This window comes from Podarcis gaigeae (genome assembly GCF_964106915.1).
Source record: "Podarcis gaigeae genome assembly, chromosome: 3".
In the NCBI taxonomy this organism is placed as follows: Eukaryota; Metazoa; Chordata; class Lepidosauria; order Squamata; family Lacertidae; genus Podarcis; species Podarcis gaigeae.
Window position 1 is genome coordinate 45,808,861 of NC_139680.1, and position 23,992 is coordinate 45,832,852.

The following is a 23,992-nucleotide window of genomic DNA, read 5'->3' on the forward strand; positions in this document are numbered from 1 at the left end:
TGGGAGGGGAATACATAGTTTTGCACTGTTAGTTGCATAATACGGACTTCCACCACTTGCCTCTCAAGTTACCACAGAACGCTAAGGTAAAGGTACCCCTGCCCGTACGGGCCAGCCTTGACAGACTCTAGGGTTGTGCGCTCATCTCACTCTATAGGCCGGGAGCCAGCGCTGTCCGCAGACACTTCCGGGTCATGTGGCCAGCGTGACAAGCTGCATCTGGCGAGCCAGCGCAGCACACGGAACGCCGTTTACCTTCTCGCTGGTAAGCGGTCCCTATTTATCTACTTGCACCCGGAGGTGCTTTCGAACTGCTAGGTTGGCAGGCGCTGGGACCGAATGATGGGAGCGCACCCCGCTGCGGGGATTCGAAGCACCAACCATGCGATCGGCAAGCCCTAGGCGCTGAGGTTTTACCCACAGTGCCACCCGCGTCCCTACCACAGAACACTATACTTGGCTAAATCTACAAGCACAAGAGTGAGCTCCAGCTGTGTGATAACATGGTTTGTAAAGAGGAGGAGAAGGTACAAATAGAATTGTCCATATTCTTATGATAATGAACACAGAGCCAGGAAGCTGTCCACCTTGTATGTCCCTAATGGATGCATTTCAGAAAGAAATAATGTGTGTTTTTCTTAGAATGAAGCTGCAGGGATGGGAGATAGCATTCTCATATTGAATCATTTCACATTTTGTTTATTTAAGAGTATCCAATCAGAAAATAAATAGGTAGCCCTTAAATGGTAGAATAAGTACCCTTACATGACATATTAACTGCCTCATTGGATGAACACAAGATGCATGGAGTCCAACAGCCAAAGGGCAGCCAGATACTTCAAAGAAGCCCAAGATCAGAAATGAAGGCAGCTGTTCATCACCAGTCTCATGCAGGGACATTTCTATACATACTTAGTTTGAAGCAAGTCACAGTGGTTATAATGGGGTTCACTTCTAAACTGTATGACAATATTGAAAAAGGCAAGTGCTAGGAAAAAATTGAAAACAAAACTGCCAATATCATTACTGCTTAGATGTTTTTGACTTGTTAAGTGGTATACACATGCTTTCAAATTAAAAAACAACAACCAATAAACCAATGATATAACTGTGTGACCATACTTGGAATAGTCTCTATTGATTCTGGTCATTTCACCTCAAAAAGAATATTGTTGAGCTGGAAAAGATGCAGAAACTGGCAACCAAAATGGTAAAGGGACTGGAGCAACTCCCCCATGAGGAAAGTTTACAATATTTCAGTTTAGAAAGAAAGGTGAGTAGTGGGGGAGATGATAGTAGAATATACACAATTGGAACCCAATCATTATATGGTCAGTCCTGCTGTGTTACGTGGTTGCTGCTGCTTGATTTTAAATTGTAGTTTGGGTTTAATCTGGTGTTAGGAATTTAATTGTAGGTCATTGGTTTTAATTATGTTGATGATTCACTATTTTGAACTCCCAATAGGGCAGAAAAGCGATATAAACATCAAATAAATAAGGCATGGTGGGCAGATAAAAGTTTTCCTCTTTCTCACATTATACTAGAACCTAAGCCGGCTGCTGAAAGATTCAAGACAAAAGGAAGTATTTCTTCACACACAGTTAATTGTGGAATTTGCTACTGTAATATATGGTGATGGTTGCTAATTTGGATAGCTTTAAAGGGGGATTAAACTAATTCATGGAGGATGAAGCGATCAATGGCTACTAGTCATTATGGCTGTGCATTGCTTTCAATATTGGAGAAGGTATGCCTTCAGACACCAGTGAGGACAATTCTACTGTATTTATGTCCTGCTTGTGGTCTTAACAGGCATCTGGTTGAGTGAAGTGAAGACAGAATGCTGGAGTAAATGAACCTTTGGTTTGACCCAGCAGAGCTGATCTTATGTTCTAAGTACTCTTAAGACTTAAAGCCAAGCAGCACACCTGTGCACATTTTCTCCCCTTCAAAAGTAAGCCCCATTAGGTATGGGGGAATACCGTAGTTCCCTGGGATATAAAAATACACCTGTAGTATAATGCCACAATCCTATGACTCCCACTACAGGGTATATGCTATTGAACAAGGTGGCACTTATCTCTGAGTGAACCGAGTTATGCTTATGCCGCCCAGTCATGTATACACTCACCTTGGAACCAGTACCCAAGAGCTAAGCATGCATGCACATAGGATAACCAGAGTCTGTGGTCCAGCCATCGACACCGTGTCAAGTCTCATACATAACTCACAGAACAGAATTAAGGAATAAATTGTTCAGAAGACATTCTAGAAAAAACATTTTCTAGTTCTACCTGTTTTCCAGATGAAGAAAAGTGAGACCCAGTCTAATCCCCAATGACAGCGAATGACTTTATGGCAGAGGATACACAAAATGTACAGAAGAGATAACTCCGTAAAGTGAGACAAGCCACAGATTACAGAGTCAAGATTAAAGAATTTTAGTTTGTAGGGGAAATGTTAGAAAACATTTACTCATTTTATAGATGTGCGTGCTTCCCTAACCATGCACACACACAACTACAAACTTCCATACAATTTCATAAACACACATTAAGGAAAGACTGACATACACACTAGTCTAGAATCCTAGAGTTGGAAGCTACCGCAAGGATCATCTATTCTAGCCCAACCCCCCGCAATGCAGGAATCTTTTTGCCCAATGTGGGGCTTGAAACTGCAACCTTGAGATCGAGAGTCTCATGTTCTACTGACTGAGCTATCCCACTACACCCTCTCTCATGCTTACACACAGTAAACATACAGAGAGACATGTGCTGCCCTTTCTGCACATCTAAATCCAAAGACGAAATGATGAAGAGTCCTGATTGCTACTCATCCTGTTCCCCATGCTAACTTGTGGACTACCCAGGCAAGCAAATATGGAGAACGAACACACACACACGGGCTGACAACAGGTTTGGCAAATGGGATGATATTGATCTTGCTGTGCTGCTGTTCTCCTGCCCTTCTCCCCCTCCCACCATGGAGTGTTTCTAGAGGCCCAGACTGCTCTTCTGATACCACCGAAAGCAAAACGACCCCCAACTGCTGAACCAAGTCAGTCCAGAAGCAATCCACCATCAGAATATTTTCCATGGCTCACCATCAAACTGCTTCCTCCATACAATATGCCTATGTAGTTTATAATGCATGTGCAAAAAACACATTAAATTTTCCATTTAAAATATTAACTGGGAATGGAAATCAGGGAAATGTGTCTTTCCCACTCCTGTCTAACAACTGGTCGAGACTTCTTTAAAAAAAAATGGCTAGCTCAGCCTTAAATTAGTTAGTTGGCAACCTCACCAGGTGAACATGCCAAGGATCAGACTGAATGTCCCACTGGACAAGTTACAATCATTCTGAATAGCTAGGCAGACACTTTTTTTTTAATGTAACCAAGTGTTTATTGTGTTTTTATTCTGCATTTCCTGCCAGGAGCTGAAGGTGGCATACATCAGTTTTCTTACCTGGTAGGTAAGTTAGGCTGATAAAAAGACTAAGTGACCCAAGGTCATCCCTTATGTTGGGATTGACCTCTGGTTTCAAACACTACACCCCACTAACTCTGACTTACTGTAGTTCTGATATTATCCTGCATCTTAGTCTTCCTTTCTTCCTTGCTTATCAGTTAAAAGAGAGTGGAGAAAACTTAAGTTTCTAATAAAGTTAACTTCCTGCTGCTGCAGTGACAGAAGGTAAACTTGTTATCTTTGAAATCCTCTTTAGTGAGTAACTAGCTCCTTTTGCTCAAACCGTTAAGAGCATCTCTCTCTTTTATCCTTTTTCAAGTAACTTGTCTTGGGCGTGGGGGGAGTTAAGTACGACGCTGCAGTAAAATAAATCTGTACCCAGAGTAACCCTGATTTCCATATGCAGATTTTTCTGCACTGACAAGCCCCTTTCTCCAGTCTCTCTCTGTCTCTCATTGTGTCTGTCTGATTTTTACACCACCTTTATCCTCTCTCACTTTCTCTTTTCTGCATGACGAAGCTAAAATAGGTTCCAAGCAAAAACAAGATTCGAGGTAGTTGCTTCAGGAACAGTGGAAAGATGGGGGAGGGGAGGAAATACCCTGTTAAATGTCTTAATTGTGTTGCATTTGGTTCCTTCTATTCCCCTCTCCAGCTCTGTGATTAAAGTTCCCCAGGACGAAGAATCCGGGCAAGGGAGCCCATAGTAGAGCAGCAACAGTCTGCAGTGTACAGCCAGATGTGCTGGACTTTTTAGGATCTTTGCCATTTTTCTTTTTTTAAACACAAGCAGAGAAAATAGGTCGACACAAAAGCTGCAATCCAGCAGATTGTTTTTTCTTTATGGTAGCAGAGTTGCTGTGTCTGCCAAGGAGCAACATGCTGTATGCCGAGTTGGATTTAGGAGGAAAGGCGATGGGGGCTCTTCCAAGGTAAGAAACCTGTTCTTGTCTCCTCGTGTTGCTTTTTGAAAATGGGTTTCTTTTCAGACTCTAATGCCAAAGAGGAAGAACGAGCAAACGTGCCTTAGCTATGCTTCATGAAACCCACCACTTAATGTACATTGTGTGTTTTGGTGTGTGAGTGTCTGTGTACTGTTTGTAAACATTACTTTGCTGGTGATTCTTATGTTGCTTCTTTTCAAATGAAATGAATATGTCAGAGGAGCAGGTTTCAACAGTGACATCATGGTTAGTGCTAAAAAGATATACATGCCAAGTCTTGCATGTGCAGATGTAACTTGTTTGAATTGGCTAGATTTGTTATAGATTTCGGTAGGAATGATTTTTCTTCTTCTAGCTCAAATATTTAAAAGCTTGTTTGAAATCATAAGGTTTCTTTATATATGTATATTTATAAACATTTTTTTTTAGTGCAAAGCTGCAAATGGTGGATAATTAAATAGAGTATTTAGCTTGGCTGTTTTGAAGCCAGCGAATAAGGTAATAAATTTTATTGTACTAATCAGACTCAAGATGTTCTCTGTGTTAATTGGGTTAAAAATTGCAGTACTTATTAGAAATTCTAATTTCACAATGCAGCACTGACAATAAGCTCAGCCAGTGAATTATTCACATCTTTAATTTGCTCACTTAATGACAGTGTGCTGTAATCAGAGTGCAGAGAAGACTTCCTATGCATTATGTATGATGCTCAGGACTTAAATGCAGGACATTATGAGGCTCTCAGTGGTTCAGTAATTAGTTTTCCACAAGGCAGGTTTCTTAGATATTCACAGATAAAAGTTCCACAGTTGAAAAATATTAGGCTTGTACAAACAAACTAACAAAAACAAGGGGGTGAGAATCGGAAGGAAGGCTGAGAACTAGTTTTCTTCTGCAGACAATTTGTCTAAATGTTGTAAAGTCTAAAAGAAATGCATGCTCTAGTCTAGGAAAACAGCGAAACAGAAAGTTTCATCTGACTTTTTCCTTCTTGATGAAGTTTACAGATTAAGGGTGGGTATTTTTCTTTTTCTTTTTTGCTATTTCTCCAAGTTGTGTTGGAGACATCTTTAAAAATGACAGTTATTCACGTTTCAACAAGTGTTGATTCAATCTTCCTGCACAATATTTGCCACAACGTTGGTGATAGCAAAGGGTTAAACAGCACAAGGAAAATATGTCAAGTTATAGATATGGCGGATGCACCCTTGGGCTCGTGTAAGCACCTGGCTTCCTTGGCCAGCTGCCAAGGCCTGAATACTCTGGTTGGCCAAGGCCTGATTTTTTATTTTTTATTTAAAGAAAATTAGCCTGGCACTTCAAGCAGGACTGGGGTGGAGGATCTAGCTGCTATTTAAATTTTGCACAATACCATAATGTAGGATCAGTTTGTGGCATTGTGGGAAATTTCAGTGGTAGCTAGGCCCAACTGCCTAATGTTACTGCTGCTACTGACACTGGTGGAAGCTGCCAGGTTAGCCTACCAGGGCCCACTCATGGAAGAGGGTGTTCACCATGGGATGCTTGGGCCAAGAGTGTTGTGAACCTCAAACTGGCCTTGTGGAATATTTTACCTCCCTCCTCACTGAACAACAGATATCTATCTCCATCATACGACCAGCTGCTGCTCTGTGCTCCTTTCAAGAAGAAGGGTATGATAGATATTAAACAAATAATTCTAACAAGCTGCTCCATAATTTTAATTATGCTTTGTATGTATAAACATAACATTCATAAAATGAAAGAGCAGTAAATGCCATATAACCAAAATAAGTGTTACTTATGACATTCACCATTGTGCCTGCACCAAAAATTAGTGTCATACAGTCGTTTGATTACAGAGGTAAGTAAGAGAGACAATTTCATGAGTATACAGCTCCTATTCATCATGTATATGAATGATGGTTCAGCCAGACTTTAGCCACTGACTTCACAAACTTTTAGAACTGCCTGAAACAACAACGTGTATAAATTAGCTTCTGTAAGAAGTATTAAGTAATTATCACAGTTAAGCTCCCCTGAATTTTGACATACGTTTTTGGTGTAGGATATGTGTGTGGTTTGAGAAACACATGGAACTAGTCTCACAGTTCTTTCGTTCTTAACCATGGATGAGAAGAAAATCAACAGTTGCTTTTTTAGTGCTTGGACAGCGGACTAAGTGGGCATATGGCTCACAGTCTTCCCCACTTTAGCGATGTATTATATTTCTATTTACAGTGGTACCTCAGGTTACATACGCTTCAGGTTACAGACTCCGCTAACCCAGAAATAGTGCTTCAAGTTAAGAACTTTGCTTCAGGATGAGAACAGAAATTGTGCTCCGGCGGCACGGCAGCAGCAGGAGGCCCCATTAGCTAAAGTGGTGCTTCAAGGTTAAGAATAGTTTCAGGTTAAGAACGGATCTCCAGAATGAATTAAGTACTTAACCCGAGGTACCACTGTAAATTACAACAATTATTTCTAACTAGCGGAAATTGTCTGGCATTACTTGGGAATTCTAACAAAACCAAAATGATAATCATAATCAGCGCAGTTCTGAAATCAGTGGTTAAAATAAGTGCCATCTTTAAAAGTTCGGTCCACCATCTTGATGGTGTCCAATTGTATCCAAACAGTCAAAAATCTCCTTGTTGATCTCGGGGATCATCATGCAAAATTTTTTTTATGATATCTTAAGAGATGTCCAAATCCATAAAGAACAGACAAACAACTTTCCAAAATTTTTAGTAGATATAATATAAATAAATTAGCATATGCAAATCCTAAGCAGAGGTGTTGTCTTTCATCCTGTCTTTTGTTGATAAATTTCCTCTTGTATGTTACTGCACACATGAGGGCCAATGGTTTTTATACTGATGCATAAATGCTATCCGAACAAGGGAAAGGAGTCCCCGTAAGGCCTTTAGATCCTAAGCTAGGCGGTTTTTGATGTATTGTATTCAACCACAGTTAATTAACTGTGCACCATTCCCTTTACGTTTATCTAGCACATAGATTCTTCCTTTCCCCTCTTCCCTTGAACTAAGAGAAACCCTTCCGCTGCCCTATGTTTAATTCCCTGCCAGGGAGCAGCATATAATCCTGTACACTAAACCTGTCACATTACCAACACCTGCATGGAGCCTGAAATCAATATCTTGGTTTCAGCAGGTAAAACACAGTGTCAGAGTGAGTTAAGGATGGAGAATGCATCGCTAGCATGACTGAACAATAGTGAACACACACAAGAGCCTATCTTTGCACTTATTCTGTGACAGTGATGGTGTCAAATAAATCTTACTTCATTGCCACCACTGCAAGTACATGGTGCTGGCCATTGTGGCTCTTTTGGTGGTTAGCAGCCTCTTTTGGGGAGGCTCAGGAGATCAAAGATGTGGATTGTTCAAACACTTGCTGTGATTAGTTTGCTTTCCTTTTAGTAGAGAAAATTGCTCACATTGACAATGGCTTGGCTGCAGACACTGATAATTTATAATTTAGTAGATAGTAGAGACAAGAGCACTGTAAGGTAAAGGGACCCCTGACCATTAGGTCCAGTCGTGACCGACTCTGGGGTTGCGGCGCTCATCTCACTTTACTGGCCAAGGGAGCCGGCGTACAGCTTCCGGGTCATGTGGCCAGCATGACTAAGCCGCTTCTGGCGAACCAGAGCAGTGCATGGAAAGGCTGTTTACCTTCCCGCTATTTATCTACTTGTGCTTGACGTGCTTTCGAACTGCTAGGTTGGCAGGAGCAGGGACCGAGCAATGGGAGCTCACCCCGTCGTGGGGATTCGAACCACTGACCTTCTGATCAAGTCCTAGGCTCTGTGGTTTAACCCAGAGCGCCACCCGCGTCCCAAGAGCACTGTACTGTCATGCTATTACAAATAACTTTATGATTGTGCTACCTGAAAAAATGGACAAGGTGCTTGGAGTTTGAGGCCTACCAGCTCTTCTCTGGACCCATGACCTTCATGACTAATAAAGGTTGCTGAGGTGTCTTTGAGGAATGAGATTTTGGAGGTGATTAATTGCACCTTGAAGGCGAGTTCAGTCTCTACTACTCTGGAAGCCTCAGTGGTGAGTTCATTACATAAGAAACCAAGCTTGTTCTCTTTGATATGTTATCCAGGCTCCAACTTAGTTAAGGAGATGGAGAAGATGGTGGACACTGCATTCCGTGTGGTTTTGGGGGAGGAGGATCCATTCCTATCTGAGTTTTGGTGTAGTTTGGGCACAGAAATAGACTTGGTTGCCCTGCTGGAGGAAATATGCCAAAAACTTGAGAGGGAACATACCACCATGTTGGCTTTCCTGAACCTCTCAGTGGTGTTCAGTATTATCAACCATAGTACCCTTCTGAGCTGTCTTACTGGGCTGAATTTTGGAAATGCAGTGTTCAGATGATATCTCAGAAGTGTTACGGGACTTATATTCCATTCCATGGACAGCTGTTGGGCCCCCTATATCAAAATAGTCCACTCTGTACCTCATGTTGTTCAACATCTGGATTAAAGCACTGGCAGAAGTCATACAGAGCTCTGGACTATGGTGTCACCAGTGTACAGATAATATCAAACTCTCCCTCTCTTCTTCAGTTACAAGTCCCTGGGAGGCTCTGCAACTCCTAAACAAGTGTCTGGAGGCAGCTGAAAAAACTGAAATTTAATCTAGACAAACTGGAGGTACTGTGGGTGGGGAAGTGATAGTATCTGTGCACTGTTCACATCCAGCCCCCTCAAATACAGAATTTTATTGTGGGGGCCAAAGCCCCCACGGCCCCTTGGAGTTGGCTTCTATGCTATCTTTCTTATGGACAACTCACCAGAAGAAACCCTGCCACCCAGGGCTGTGTTTGGAGTCCTGCCAGAAACTAACTATAACCCTATTTATTCCCAACACCTGTGTAGAATTTTAATCAGATGTCAAGGTTCAACAGACATTAGGAATAGTAATTGGATTCAAAATAGCTTTTGAGGAATTATCTGGAAATTGGTAGACTGAAAGCAAGGAATCTGAACAAGATACCAAATAAGGGTCAGATCAGGTTTTTGTTCTTGTTTTAACTTAACATTAAGGTTTTCATGAGCCTAAAACCAGATTTTGTGACAAACAGAGGCATCGAGTGAAACAATGTTTCTTTGAAAAACTTATTGCTCTCTGAATAACAAGGATGCCAAGAAGTGGGTTGAACTACAGTGGTACCTCAGGTTACACACGGTTCAGGTTACATACGCTTCAGGTTACAGACTCCACTAACCCAGAAATAGTGCTTCAGGTTAAGAACTTTGCTTCAGGATGAGAACAGAAATAGTGCTTTGGCGGCGCAGCAGCAGCAGCAGCAGCAGCAGCAGCAGGAGGCCCCATTAGCTAAAGTGGTCTTCAGGTTAAGAACAGTTTCAGGTTAATAACGGACCTCCAGAACGAATTAAGTACTTAACTGTATTGGGTTGAACTGGGCCACTTTATTATTTACAGAACACACTTGCAGTGGGAAACTTATTACTGCAGGAAAAATGGCTATGAAAATCTCAGGCAAACAAAGATAGTCTAAGTTTAAGCACACTGTTTCATGCAACGTGTGTGAAATCTGGAAGCTAGTTTATGGAATAGGCTCCTGCAAGGTCCAAGGATTGTCAGTATACTCACCTGAGTTATGGTCAAAATACTAGGCTAATGAAATGAATATTTGCTATAATCAGGCCTTGTTAACATTTATGGTGAAGTCTGGTGTTCTAAAATTGTTTTGAGTAAACACAAGTTGCAAACACAGAGATTGTAAACCACAGTCAGAGCATCCATGTTTAAAACAATGTAATCCAGTAAGTTACATCTATAGCAAACTCCAAACAAATAAACTATAAATCAACCACAAATGTAATAAGCTCCAGTGCATTTTGAAGTACTCTGGATTTTATTCACTTATGTGGCAGACGTTTGTATGACTTGCAAACAGTGTTATTGTAAGTTATTGAAGATCTGTAAAGAGATCCTGTGACACTTAATATAGGTTCCCCCAATGCAATATTTTTGCTCTTCCACACATGCCTAACTTTGATGTCAATAAAGTTTAAGTGTGCTTAATTTCCTATAGCATTTCTGAGGGAGAATGCTTTTTTAAGATGTTGAAATCACGTATTTTGGAACAATTATTTCTAATTATACATGGTTATACGTATAGCCATTTCTATTGAATCTGGGTGTTAGTTTGTTTGTTTTTTAAAAAAAGAAAATATGAGGATTTACTAAACAAAGCTGTTTCTACAGCACTGTTGCTATGAATGCACTAGTTACATTTCAGTATCTGTTACAGCTTTGCATTCTTGGCCTTTTAGGAAAAAATAATAATGTGTTAGTGTCATCTTTTGTTCTCTTGAGATTTTATTGCTTCTCGTGATTGTATCTTTTCATCTTTTTCTTTTCTGAAATAAAGATAGTTTTGTCCCTCAGGATTCCTTTTAGAAAAGCTAGGAAAATTGCTAGTATTTCTTTCTGTTATTAATTTGAAGGAAACATTTCATTTCTTCTTGATGGAACATTTGAGTAGTACGCATCCAGAAGTGCAATCCTCTGATAAAGTTATTGGTGCACCCAGGTCTTGCAGAAAACCTTGGCAATAGCCTGTGCAGATTGATGGTAGGCTTGGTCTTCTAGCCCTACATGTGATTCTAAGACGATACAGATAAAACACATACAAACTCTGTTCCCAAAGAGTTTGTAATTAGAGCACAGGTAAAGTTGGGAGTTATAGTTAAAGCCATGGTTTTCCAAGTAGTGATGTATGGAAGTGAGAGCTGGACCATAAAGAAGGCTGATCGCCGAAGAACTGATGCTTTTGAATTATGGTGCTGGAGGAGACTCTTGAGAGTCCCATGGACTGCAAGAAGATCAAACGTATCCATTCTTAAGGAAATCAGCCCTGAGTGCTCACTGGAAGGACAGATCCTGAAGCTGAGGCACCAATACTTTGGCCACCTCATGAGAAAAGAAGACTCCTTGGAAAAGACCCTGATGCTGGGAAAGATTGAGGGCACAAGGAGAATGGGACGACAGAGGCCGAGATGGATGGACAGTGTTCTCGAAGCTACCAGCATGAGTTTGACCAAACTGCAGGAGGCAGTAGAAGACAGGAGTGCCTGGTATGCTCTGGTCCATGGGGTCACAAAGAGTCGGACATGACTAAACGACTAAACAACAACAAACAAAAGTTGGGAGAAAAAGAAAAATGTACACAAATGCTATTATATGTACTTAAAACTTTGTTGTAGCTGGTAATAAAGATTAGAAAGGATAAGCTAAAAGCCATGAACAGTTGATTGAGTCCCTACCATAGAAGCATGTGTTTGCTTTTTGTTTATCCATACTTGGATTTTTCAACCCTTAATATCCCATTCTGAGAGATAGGGTGGAAATAGTTCATGATCAGTATGTGTGCCTTTAGGCGCGGCATGTTAAGTTTCTATGATGTTTTCTCTCTCTCTCATTAGAAGAATCTTTTGCATTCCTAAAAGAGAATGCTGGAGAGTAGAAACTTGCTTCCACTCATGATTGCAAGGGCTCTCGTTGAAACAGACAACACTTAATTGTGTCAAATGGTTAAGAAAATATAGACCTTTACAGTGCATCCTTATAAAAAAGCAAATGAAGTATGCGATGATAAAGAAAAGCAGCATCCCTAGAAACAAAATAATAGTAATAAAGCATATTTGAGAAAACTGAATGCATTGATTCAGAGCTTTAAAATAAAGATCAGTGCTGATCAGAGTGGAAGAATAGAAGAAAATCTGGATTGAGTTTGATGACTCACGTGATCTGTGGTAGAGACATGGCCTTGTTTCTTGGTTCTGTAGCTCTCCTTAATCTTTCCTTTTTATTGACTGCTGGCAATTTGTATCTGGAGCAGTGGCATGTTTTTTATTGATTTTTCAATCTACATCCTTAAGCCCTGTTTAACAATAGAGCGTTTTTGTCTGTGACATTGGGCATCATACAAAGGTGAAAGACCATTTGAGATACACACCCCACATGAACACCCAAATGGTTCTGGCACATAAGTGGAGCAAAACTAATAGAGTTGTCACTTGATTAAATAAATATTAGCCAATAGTGTGAATTTTAATATTTCAATTAACTCTTAATGAATTTGCATATGAATAAATAGTTCTAAAAACAGCATACTTCGTTGCTTTTATGTGATGCATAGCTTGCAATATTTCAGAAGACATTCTATTCTGTGGAAAAGAGGGTTTATTTTTCTAAGAATGTGTCTATAATTCATGGATTTCTAAACAGTGATGTTTTTAAAATAATTAACACTTTAAAAATGTACATTATTAATTTGGGCACCTTTTTTAATTCACTACACATTGCAGTCCTATTCAATTCATTACACATTGCAGTCCTGAAGATTTATGCTTTTGTAACAACATCGACCAAACTTATTTGGGCACTTAGTGTAGCAACTTACCTCTAAGCTTTTATCACACTTCTAATGCTTTTGGATTAGCAAATAGGTTTATTGGAGAGTACATGGAGGAAGGCAGTTTCAATGATTCCTCCTCTCTTGCAGTTCTCCACACATCCCACAACTGCTTTGGAGGGTCTTCCAACTTTCTGAGAAGACTTGAAGGACATGGAGGGTTGTAGAAGGTAGGGAGAATTGCCAAAAATCGCCTCTCTCCCTATTCCTTCAGCAGAGGGACACCAATTGGATGCCACCTATTGTATCTTTATTGAAATAGTGTCCTTTAACACTTTGACCCAAAGTTCCCATATTGCTGTTATTTTGAGTGCTTTCTTTTTGTTCCCCTGTCTTTAGTCAAAGGTGGCTACCTTTACAAATGGAGCACTGGTTAAATCACCACAGTTTGAACTCATTATATCCGTTCTCACATTTTCCTTCTTTGATCAATGACATAGTTGCTGTAATAAAATAATCAGGCTAATATATTTAAAGAGCCAACAAAAAATCTGGATAGTGCTTCTGAATACAAAATGACTGAAGGCGCTTTTAGATAAGATCATGTCTAGACTGAAGTTATAAGAGTGCTTTCAGTTATGGATGCCAGCCAGTGGTCTTTTAATAGGTCTGTGAGGTTACAGGAAAAGGAAAAAAAATTCTACTTGTGGCTAATGAATGTGACATTGTCTCTGAGGTTCTCTTGGGATGTTTGCTTAGCATTTGCTCAAAGATGTAAAAGCAAATGGGTATGATATACTTAAAACAAGACAAAATGAGCAACAGCTGGTTCTAATGGTGGCTGGGGTTGGGGTGGGAGAGTACTGTGGCACCTTAAAGAATAATAAATGGATTATAGCTTAAACTTTTCATGGACCACACTCCACATCATCAGATACATGAAATGTTATCCTGAATTAAGGTGTATATAAAGCCATGGTGCTGGCGGTGGAGGGCCATTACTGTGAAGAGGGATATCAGAAATAAATAAAATTCAGGTAAGTGAAGTGAAGGGCATGAGACAGGAGTTGATGATGCAGGTGAGCTATGCATAAGCAAGCTGCCAGCTAGCTCCTCAGAGGCTCTTTTTATTAGCACAATATGCAAAACCAGTCAGATACATTTTGGACTGTGCCCTTTATACATCTTCCAATCACGCGATCGTGGGGTGGTACAAAGTTATTTTGGCACTTGTTTCCACCGTGTCACTTTCCCCCTCAACAATGTTTAAACGAAGGAGACAAAGGTCACAGACAAGGCATGGCAGACCACTGAGAAAGCCAAAGGTTAGATAGAGGACATGGCGTTCAGACAGCTGTGGCTTGTCTGTGGGCGGAAGTGTGCTTCACACCCGGCAGTCATTCCTTCAGGTAAGTATAGATGGTAATGATGTTATTAGGAGTGGCCTTTCAAGAAACAAAATGCTTGATAGCATGGGTGTCCTGTCACAAGTGATAGTGCTGAACCCCATGATGAAATGTAATACAGTGGTTTTTTCTTGGAAGTGTCTTTGTCTGAGTATGGGCACTTTAAGGTCTGTTACAGTGCACCCTTTTTGAATGTCATATTTGTGTTCATTTATTCTTTTCTGTGGAGACTGGCTTATTTGCCAGTAGAACAAGGAAGAACATAGTTGGTATATGTCATACTGAAAGATAAGCTGGCATATTAACAGCTCATAGTTTGGATGACAGTATTTGGTCTTGAAAAAGTGTTTTTGGACTTGACATGGAAAACAGTGGGCATCTTGTGGGTCTGCCACAGGGTGTGCCCCCTGTTTCTATATCTTTGCTATGTAGCCTGCTGTTGGCTGGTGAGTACAGTGGTACCTTGGGTTGCAAACGCTTCGGGTTACAAACTTCACAAAGTAGGTGTCCTGGGTTGCAACCTTTGCCCCAGGATACGAACGCAATTCCTCTTCCGGGGCAATTCCTCTTCCAGGAGGCCTATGTAGGGAATGCGCGCCTCGGGTTCAGAACACTTCGGGTTAAGAACTGACTTCCGGAATGAATTAATTTCATAACCCAAGGTACCACTGTAGATGTTTTAGGTAGAGGGCAGGCCCTGTGAGTAAGTAGAGGCCTAGCATCTAAGACCTGTGAGAAGAAAGTGTCATTGTCTACTACAGGACAAACCTAGAAGAAAAGGAAGAGACCGCCACTTTTCACTTACAGCTCCCGGTTAAAAACAACAGCCAAACATTTGAATGGATGCTCAGTGATCTACCACTAATCCTGGGCAAGGATAGAGGATGTAGTTTTGATATACTCCTCAATCAGTAGTAGTACAGGTTTTCCAGTGAACTGAAGTAGTGTAGTACATTCAGCTACCATGGTGTGATTCTGCTGCACAAACCTAGGTGGCAGATCCCTATACAGTGTTACCTCGGGTTACATACGCTTCAGGTTACATACGCTTCAGATTACAGACTCCGCTAACCCAGAAATAGTGCTTCAGGTTAAGAACTTTGCTTCAGGATGAGAACAGAAATCGTGCTCTGGCAGCGTGGCGGCAGCAGGAGGCCCCATTAGCTAAAGTGGTCTTCAGGTTAAGAACAGTTTCAGGTTCACTACGGACCTCTGGAATGAATTAAGTACTTAATCCGAGGTACCACTGTATTGCCATAATTTAACTAGAACGGTTTAGCTTTGCCCATGGGGGGGGGGGGGGAGGAATGAGCTTATGCCACCACATATGACTTTTTCAATCTTTTTGTATATTGAATCTGCACAATTCATCCATTTAGTTTTGTATAAACATTCTACTTAACTGTGATTTGTTATTCTTAATTATAATTAAACATTACATCTGAATGCTTAAACCATGGCTTAGGTTTGTATGTAAACCAGGCTGTGGATTTGCAAACCACTGTTAATAATATAATGCTGGATACAGGATTTTGGAAGCCATTGGGCATAGTAGTACCATTAGTTGTGCTCATAATATGGACAGACTCTCTTAGGCTGCATCTGATTATTTTTTTTAATAATGTGTGAAAAGCAAAAAGGCTAGCACTGTTACAGTGGTGGACCCTCTTCTAGTCTTGGGGCCCTGGAAAATCCCTCTGGAACTATCTGTGGCTTTGTGTCATCATCCACACTGAGGGTTTCCTCCTCCTTACTTATAATATGCCAAGTGGATTTCATCAGTATCTTTATGTCTACATGTCATCCAGTAGCAGGCTTAGCTCAGTGAGTTAAAATACTGTTTCCCTAGTTGTTTGGGATCATAGTATCAAAGCAACTGAGGCTGGAGTCTTAACCTCACTTCCTGGGAATACTTCTGAGTAGACATAGGACTGCACTGGAAATGTAAGCATTAATCATGTGTGCAGAGGGCCTTGGTGTTCATCTTGTAGCTTTTTTTTTAGCAGAAGAAGCTTTTGTTGCATTTCCTTTCTTTTATGTGGTGGCCAAAATATGAAATCCATTTTCAAGGAGGAAGTGTACTATTAATTCTTAATGTAATGGTGCTGTCATTTTTCATCCTTTAATTACAGGAAGTTTTAAACTTGACACTACAAACTATTTGTAGCATGAATTAATAATGCTAAAAATGATAAAGTCATTTAAACAACTTTAAGAGAATACTTTTCCCTCTCTGGTTTTTAATAGTGTGTATGACCTGCAAGTAAAATCCAAAGTCATTTCATGGGTTGACTGCTTAATGGAGAATTGTCACAATTAAAATAAAACGAGGAAGCTGGTGTAGAAGCATGAATTCTTGTTCCTTCTATCAATTTCACAGAGAATAAAATTCATTTTGAGAGTGGAGTGGGAAGTTAGGTTAAAAAATGCCTACACACAGTGAGATAGAGATAGAGGGAGAGAGTTGTTTTCTTGCTGGGTATATTTTTTAACTGGCAGTTGTAACCCTGCAGAGAAATCAGATTGTTTATGTAGTAAAGATTATGTATGTAAAGTGTTAGCCGTGAACCAAACTGACTTGTGGTCTTACTGACTCATGCTTATAGACAAATAAGAAGGCAGAATGGTAGAGATTGGGTGGACGAGTCTGACCGGTGAAAATGAAAGGCCAGTTTCAGTGCTGTTCAGATAAGAGTACAATTTCTGTTCTCATCCTGAAGCAAAGTTCTTAACCTGAGGTACTATTTCTGGGTTACCGGAGTCTGTAACCTGAAGCGTCTGTAACCTGAGGTACCACTGTAGCTTAATTCAGTTGAAGTGGAATGTTGAGGGATTTAGGGGGAGACTGGGAGAAACCTGAAGGAAGCCAGTAGAAGTAGCATCTGAAGGGAAGCTGATATAACTGCGGCAAAGAGCTCAAGGAGGTCTGCTAAGAAGGGAACTAAGCTTCTTGACAGCATGCCAGGTTGTTGCTGGACCAGGCTTCAGGCCACACTGCAATCCTGAGAAAAGCCTGAAGGACCCCACAAGGAAATGAAGATATTGACTTGGTAACTTGCTTGTTACCCAGCACAACATTCAAACATTCATACACTGCTTGATTGTAATAAATCTTCAAAGTAGTTCATTAAGAGAATAAAACAATAAAATTATCAATAAAAACGGTTTTTAAAAGTATTTAAACATTCAAAAATATTTAAAATCAGCACTAGAAGAGACCCCTCACCAGAAGTGGTGGACTGTCTTTTGTTGGAGACTTTTAAGCAGAAGTTGGGATGACTAGTTGTCATGGATGATCTAGTTGAGATTCTTGCATTACAGGGGAGTTGGACTAGATGACCCTTGGGGGTTCTTCCAGCTCTACAGTTCTCTGATTCTATGACCCCAGCCTGGATTTTTCATTTTAAATCTCACTGGTAATACTTGCCAACTGTGCTAAAGAAATTTATAAAACAAGATTTTTCCTGGGATTGTTGCCTGACTTCAATAAGGGTTTTTGGGTGGTGTCATTTTATCTTAAAAGAATGTACTTCCATTGACAAGAGAGAATATTATGTGACCTGGACATCAGTTTTCATTATTATTTTGACTAATGCATTTCATGAACAACCTGCTAATAGAATCTGCCAGGCTGGAAAAAGTTTTGTGGCACCTTATCTATTAACAAGTATGTTAGCACAGCTTTCATCTTGTGAATGTTAGCGTTCCATGGCAGGCTTGGTTTGGTTTGGTTTTTATGAATTTGCCTCAGGAAGACCTATGTTTTAAAATCTGGAATAAATTTTACTTTTTATTTAACAGTTCCTGGATTATTTTATTTAACATCTTACATAAAGCTGGGAACAGGATAAGGTTTAATAATATAGACTGAGGCAGGTTGGAAATCTCAGTGAACGGTGTTTAAGATCAGGTAGATTGATGCTTCTGACTTTCAAGAAATTGTAAACAACACCTATTCATATGTAGACAGGTGTAGAAAATGTAGAGAACAGAGGTCAACAGCATTTTCATTTATCTCTTCTATTTTGACACTTTTGTTAGGGAATTAGGAAATCAATAGACACTAATTTCATTGGCAAGGATTACAGAGTACACAGGAAGGAACATTCATGATGTCCCTAGTTTTGTTCAAGGGCACTTTGAATAGAATCAAATGATTTCAGCTGTCTAACTGAGCTGGTATTTCAACCATTAATTTATTCAAACACTTAGGGCCAACTGCATATATACTTCTCTGTCAATGCCAAATATAGTTTTGATTTTTTTTCCTTACGCATTGTCTATGTAAGAATATGTGTTAGAATTAAAACGCTAACTGTCTGTTTACAAAAGAATGCAGTATACTAAAATATAGTTATCCCAGACTGCAACAGAGCAGTTCTTTAGAACGTGTAAATTAGTGCTACTCAAGTTTGCATCAGATCTAAGCTCAAGGAATTTCAAGGGTAATTTAGAGTCTTCCAGTTGTCCTTACTCCATAATCCCAGTGCTAAGACTTTAAACATTGTCAATTATTCTTAAGAGATAAGAACTCAGCTTGGGCTAAATCTGATACATATTTTTGAAGCTTTTTTCAATAGAAAAAATAATAATCCCCCAACAACTGTCAATGTCAACACTAGCTTAACCTTTATGTTGTACAGGTTTTTCCCCCCTGTTAACCTTACATAAGTATGTTTGTAATATTATACCCATGCTTCTCAGAAGATTTAGTAAGTTCTTATTTTGAAATACAGTGGTAATTCGGGTTACAGACACTTCAGGTTACAGATGCTTCAAGTTACAGACTCCGCTAACCCAGAAATAGTACTGTGGCACCTCGGGTTACAGACGCTTCAGGTTACAGACTCCGCTAACCCAGAAATAGTACCTCGGGTTAAGAACTTTGCTTCAAAATGAGAACAGAAATTGTGCAGTGGCGGTGCAGCGGCAGAAGGAGGCCCTATTAGCTAAAGTGGTACCTCAGCTTAAGAACAGTTTCAGGTTAAGAACTTACCTCCAGAACGAATTAAGTTCTTAACCCGAGGTACCACTGTATAGCTATTGGATGACATGGTGCTTTGTTCCTTTTTCCTTCAAGGGTTCCTCAATGCAGCCACTTGAACACTAAAGAATATGATTGTGGATGAGGCATATATTGGAGACTGTTCCTAGTATTTTTGGTTATTTAAAGATAGCAGGCCATTAGTTACTTCAATACCAGTATGGGTAACACGAAGCTCTTCTGATATTGCTGCACCACTAACTCCCACCAGCACCCACCAGCATTGTCCATGTTATAATCACAATTGCATTTCATTTGTTACTGTTCACAAAGTTACACTAAGGAGCCAAAGAGTACTAGTAACTTAGCCCATAAGCTTTCAGCTGCTATTAGTCAAACCTGTCAGGCCACCACCACTTATACTTTGGCCCAAAACTCTTGAAAAGTCACATGAAGGCATGACATCATTGTAAGAATTATCCAGATGTTTCCCAAAGATGTCCAGAATTTTAAAACATGTTTCTCAGAAGATTTAAATTTCCCCTAAAGCAAATAGAACACCTTTGCATACTAGGAAAATAGACATGTTTTGGATACCCTTGGTAAACAGTTGATAAGCCATATACAGTATCTGTCCATCTTAAGTAATGCTTTCTGTAATAGTTGGCCATTGCTGATTATGAAGATTTGGACAGAGGATGTTAGTTCCAGCACTCACTTGGGGGTTCGAGCAAACATACTGACATATAACACTTGTAGCCACTTAGAGGGTGAAATATCCCAGATATTGGAGTTTATCAGCCTGTTAGTAGCCTACACACCTTTAGCATTGTTAATTCTATCTTACTTTTAGGGCCTTTTGACAAAGAATCAAGTTGGCTGCATTCCTAACCCTAGGTAACTAGGAGTAAGCCCCACTGAATTCAATGGAACTTATTTCTAAGAAGACATAGGGTTTTCCCCAACATAGTCATCCTGTTTGTGCAAGGACTTTTGCTTGTGCAGTTGAATTTTCCTTCCCACTCCTCTCTCCGCTGAGCCTCCCCTGCACCAGGGGAGGATTACAGTACTTCCAAAACAGATGGAAGGGGGACGGGAGGAGGGAAGAAAGTGTGTGTGTGTGGGGGGGGGTGAATTAGGTTGCACAAGCAGAAATCCTTACATGAATCGGACAACTTTATTGGATACAATTGGATTAGTCTGTGTTTGTACGAAAACCATAAAACAGAGCCTAGAAGTTCACCTGGATGGCTTTAGACACTGCCTTTCAGCCTACCTCACAATTTTCTTTTAAAGTTAGGATGGAGGTGGGCTTATCACATGCATTGTCCTGAATTCTTTGATGGAATGGTAGTGTGATGATGATAATTATTAATAAAAAGATTACTGAAGCAGTTAAACAGTTAACTGCTTCCCCATGCACCCTATGACTAAAGATGCTAAAGACAATGGATTTTAATGTAAAATTGGAGTTCTTGATTGAACTGTTTTCTTTCTTCTGTTCTTGTTTCCTTGCATTCATTCACTTTGATTATCTCATTCATTCACTTTGATTATCTCATTGAATGATTTTACTAATGAATGAGTTGGGATGTATCCAAGGAAGAAGACATTTAGTAATGGTAAACTACTACTATTTTAATTTAATTGTAGATTTCTAAAGATTCTACTAATGAGTATGTGAAGCCTCTGCAAATATCTGACAAAAACTGTTGAAATCAACTATGCATTATTACGCAAAAACTGTTGAAATCAACTATGCATTATTATGAACTTGGCTATCTATTAAAATTCAAAAAACTCAACATGGAAGGGCAGTGCAAGTTAATCAAGTGCACAGCTTACACCAAAAAAAATACTTTTCAAACCTTGAAAAATAATGTATGGAGAGCAAAGGATTGTGTTGTTAGTCAACTAAACAAGAGGTGATCTGATGGTTGCAAAACTTTCTATTTCCCAGCAACACTTTTGGTTTTTGGTTTTGGTTTTGGAAGCAGTGATAATTCTGGCATGGTTCAGAATGAATTAGGAGTATTCTAAATAATGATTTTTAAAAGTCTAGTATGATTTTGATTAGTAGTCTGTTTTATTCCAAGGACACAAGTCAAGGTCAATGTTGCCCCAATAAAAGGGATATACTACAGCTTGCAGCTATAAATCACAGCTTTGCCTGAGAACTTGAGAGAATCATTGACAATGGCACGCTGACATTTAGGTTGTCTTTTCTTCATTTGCACTAATATATGCATGCAGGAGAAACTATAATCTATGAGTGAAATTTGCCTAAATAGAGTTTGAATTATAATAGTGACAGAGCTTATCTTAAAACTCCTTGTTTAGAGTTAGAATTGTATTGATTAAAGCATATCTTAATCGTAAAACTAAGTCTAACATAACTCTTGGAGGAAAATGCATCTGTCTCTTAAATCTCCACAGGGGAATCATACAGTGAAACAATGTTTTAAAACAGTAAATTCTGCATATAAATATTTGCTACACTTTGGTGGAGCAAATTTGTGTGACTCCCTCTCCTCTGCCTGGCAGCATGCCCCATGGGTTTCAGTCATTGGTTGGTTTCTGACACCAATGCTAGGGAATAGAATTAGTTTGCCATGGAATTACACCAATTTGGACATCTTTTAAAAAGAGATTCAACAAACACACAGAGGATAAAGATATCAGTGGATGTTAAATATGATGACTACATAATGCCGCTACTATTAGACACAATCTGCCTCTGAATATCAGTTGCTGAGGATCATGAGTAGGCATGTGATTGGCCACTGTGAAAAAAGATGGGCCTTTGGCAGGGGCAGACTTTGGTCTTTCAAATTTCAGTGGCGCCCTGTGTGCGGCTAAAATTTGTACCCTTTCCTGCTTCTCATCTTCCATTCTGCTCAATTCACTGCATCATAATTTTGGCTTGGGATGTGGGTGGCGCTGTGGGATGTGGGTAAGCTTGGGATGTGGGTGGCACTGTGGGTTAAACCACAGAGCCTAGGACTTGCCGATCAGAAGGTCAGCGGTTTGAATCCCCGCGACGGGATGAGCTCCTGTTGTTTGGTCCCAGCTCCTGCCAACCTAGCAGTTCAAAAGCACGTTAAAGTGCAAGTAGATAAATAGGTACCACTTCGGCGGGAAGGTAAATGGCGTTTCCATGCACTGATCTGGTTCGCCAGAAGCGGCTTAGTCATGCTGGCCACATGACCTGGAAGCTGTATGCAGGCTCCCTTGGCCAATAAAGTGCGATGAGCGCCGCAACCCCAGAGTCGGTCACGACTGGACCTAATGGTCAGTGGTACCTTTACCTTTACCTACAGTAAGCTTGGCACCCACTGTGACAGAACTGGTTGCGCTACACTAAATCTGTCTCTGTCTTTGGTCTCATCCGGCAGGGATTGTTTTGCATTCCTGTTTCTTCCTTGCAGCCCTTTCTTTCTCTGGCCATGAAAAAATATAGCACATCATATTATGTGACACCTCAGTTGAAGGCCTAGTGATCCTGCTATTATGTAACATGCAAATATCAATAGCAGATTATGACAGATTACCATTAAGTATGTGGCAGACTTGGAAAAAATGTAGAGTTGCTATTAAAACTTGTTTATACTAATATATCAATTGGTGATTATGGTTTGCAATTCGCACATCCCTGGTTACACCTACCAAAACAAAGAGGCTGCCATCTTCCATTTGGCTGCTGGGCTGCATTCTTATCAAGGAGAAAGATTATGCTGATATGTGGAAATATTTCAATAGCCACAGGTTTTTGTGTGTGTGCCTTTGATTCCCTTAATCATGGACACAAAGCTGAACCAGAACCCAGCACTCAGCTGGAGGCTATCTGGAGCTTTCATTAGCTTTTTTACCCTTCATAATAAGAAATTCTGTATTGCTGAGCGTAAGAAACAAATGACCTTGAATTATCCTGAAATGTTGTTAATGCTTGTTCACATAACAAACAAGAATTACAGGAAACATTATGGTTGTTGCTATTCCTATGTTCTCATCAGGTATCTTTGTGGATGAAGGTCAAAATGGGGAAAGACAACAATGAAGGAACTAGTGAATGTAAAATCAAGTTATTTTCCAAATACTTTTATTCATGCCTGAAAAATATTTTATATAACTTGCCCCTTTCCATCAGCATGATCTTCACTGATACAAAGATGAAGTACGTTAACAAGGTAACACAGGTGATAATCTGGCATCTGAAATCATTCACACAAACAGAAAGCTTAAAAGCACATAAGTATTTGTTTGAGCTATTGTTGTCATCACAGCAAGTGTAAAGTCAGACGTAGTTTTTCACATTTAATAGTATAAGGTCTCCCTGCTGAAAACATGTACCAGATGCTGGCTTTCCTCAAGGTTAAATGTGATTATAGCATATACACACACAAATTTCAGGCAGAGATTAAATCACAAAATAATGAGATCCTCTCGGAAGGTAGCATACAACTGTGATTATCCTACCTTTGCCTCTAAGATATGCTTCTGTTTTAAATTCTTTCTGCAGAACATTCACTGTGAAAGGGAGTTTTATTGGGCTGCACTTGAAAGTTGATTGACTTTTTAAATAAACTGTAGGACAGTCCAACAGTTTCCCCCTATTATTATTTATCTGCAAGTAATTTTAATCTTGATATACATATTCACGTACTTAATTGACTTGGGACAGTCGTTCAGTTAAAATTAGGGCACTACAATAGGTTAAGTGCTACCTGCTGTATGGCTGAATTTTCTTATAAGGAAACATCTGATAACAGTTTGAAG

At 39.9% G+C, this 23,992-nt stretch overlaps 1 long non-coding RNA gene across 1 annotated transcript in view; it reads left to right on the forward strand.

Moving 5' to 3' along the window:
• The first annotated feature begins 4,140 nt into the window (after positions 1–4,140).
• Positions 4,141–23,992, forward strand: part of LOC310841044 — a 377,295-nt gene continuing 357,443 nt past the window's right edge. The window contains exon 1 of the long non-coding RNA XR_014562292.1: positions 4,141–4,411. This is a non-coding gene — a long non-coding RNA (uncharacterized lncRNA). The remainder of the gene's footprint in view (positions 4,412–23,992) is intronic.